This window comes from Priapulus caudatus, unplaced genomic scaffold (assembly GCF_000485595.1).
Source record: "Priapulus caudatus unplaced genomic scaffold, Priapulus_caudatus-5.0.1 Scaffold3710, whole genome shotgun sequence".
Taxonomy (NCBI): Eukaryota; Metazoa; Priapulida; class Priapulimorpha; order Priapulimorphida; family Priapulidae; genus Priapulus; species Priapulus caudatus.
The window spans coordinates 9573-11604 of NW_014580771.1; the positions used below are offsets into that span (position 1 = coordinate 9573).

The window sequence follows — 2032 nt, forward strand, 5'->3', positions numbered from 1 at the left end:
AATAAATGTCAGAAACCTTGAGCATGTGCATGTGCATGCTAAGCCACAGTATTTTAACTCGAGAATTACAAAATAGGATCTGGCCATTTAATAACCCTAGCTTTCTTTTGAACTTTTTAGAGCACCCAAATTTAGTAGCAAGATCATGACCAGTGTGTAAAAGTACAACTTAACGATATGTCTGAGATGTTCCAAGAGATGTTCCTGATAATACTATTGCCAAGAGGTGGATGTATATACATAGTAGTATGTTAACAAGACATCAGTTTTACTATGCACCTATACAACGAGGCACATTTATTAACACAGGTAACGCTAACAAGTACATGCAAATTTAACAATAAAATAATTAGGCTAAAATATATACATACTACAACTTCCTCCTACATTGCCACGTATGTATTTTTGGTCAATTTAAAAAAAACAAACATCATTTAATTTTACTGTAATCTATTAATAGCAATGCGAACATTGCCTGTGAACCATTCATTTATGAACATGCTGTTTTTCTTCAATACTGATCCCCAAGACCAGCAGGTTATGTTATCCCATGTGATAGACTGTCACATTAGCTAAGCCAGATCTCTCAGTTTTAAAAACTTTCTTCGGGAACGCCATCTCGTAGATAGTAAATGCGGTGTATCCAACACCAAAAGGCACACAGTCCCAGCGTGAACTGATACAGGGCCAAGTCCACCACGATTCCACGCTTCAGATGCACGGAAGGCCGTTGGGCACCTGAAATATTAAGCACAACACAAAATTATATATCATTGATTCATTTATGATGAGACACAAACCATCACTTATTAATTTTATTATTAAATCACCCACAAGCACGCACGGATGCACGCACGCACGCACACCCAAACACATTGCGAACCCCAGTCAATACGGTAAACGATTTATGCGCCATCTGTAAGCAGATAAAGAAAGTTTTTAGGTTTACAGAATGCAGTAATGTTACACAGAACCAGCTGCATTCGTAAAAATGGTTTATATTTTAAGGGCTCAGTTTTGAAAAATACAGAAACACAGGGTGTGCACAATATTAAAGAGCACAAAGCACAGGGGGTGGTGCACTCACTACGAAAATATCAATGTAGCACGGGCATATGTACGACTACATTAGAAAGATACCGCTCGCTACCCACATTACCCGACTGTACACTTAATGTGCTCCCTGTTGTTACTGTAACTAACTCTCTTACAGATAGAAAGATGCAAGAGAAGAATATATATACATCAGGGTTCTCCAAGAGCACTTATAGCGCCATGCTGCCATGCTAAATATCATAGCCCCCGGAGCCCCATAGCACGCAAACCCCGCACCGCCTTCGGCGATTTGCAACTAGGAGCGTAAAGGCAGCACCTGCCATGCTATAATGAAAAAGCTTGAAGAACCCTGTACATATATGTGGAGAGGGGCCTGGCATACCTGCATCATCTCCTGAAGCTCCTTTATGCGTTTGGGACCACCTCTGCGAGCCGCTGACGTCGATAGCCGTGCAAACGGCGTCGTTAGCCTTACAGCCGACTGAAAAAAAAGCAAATGCTAGTTTAAGTGATTTTTATCGATCAACGCGTGACAAACTCACTTATAGTTTGAAATAAAACATGAATATATATATATATATATATATAGAAAAATAAGACAGATTTATGAAATCAGCATCGACAACCTGGCATGTAGTACCACGTACTGGTTAGACGGGTTTGCGGTCTTTTTACGCAAGAAAGGACAAGTCTAACTTGATTTACCACTGCAAGTGGAACATTACGTTTGGTGGGAATTGGACCACATTTATTGTGATAGTAATGCTGCACAGTCTGCGGAATTCAGAGTGGTGAGATCCAAGATCTCTGGGTCTGTTTAGGCATCATTTCCAGTACTCATCGACTAAGTCATGCTCTCACAACCAACCTGCTGCTACCTATATTTAAGGCTCTAGCTAGATCAACTATACTGGTCACCTTTGGCCTCAGGGAGTTTTAAATTCACCGTTATGTTTGTGCAGACGTGACTTTCTAG

The 2032-nt window shown here is 40.4% G+C and overlaps 1 long non-coding RNA gene across 1 annotated transcript; it reads right to left on the minus strand.

The window, feature by feature from the left end:
• Nucleotides 1-262: 262 nt before the first annotated feature.
• On the minus strand, nucleotides 263-1551 carry LOC106819565. Its single transcript, XR_001395453.1, has 2 exons — nucleotides 1439-1551; nucleotides 263-738 (listed from the first exon to the last, which is right to left on the minus strand). It is a non-coding gene; the product is annotated as an uncharacterized LOC106819565 (long non-coding RNA).
• Between the last annotated feature and the right edge of the window lie 481 nt (nucleotides 1552-2032).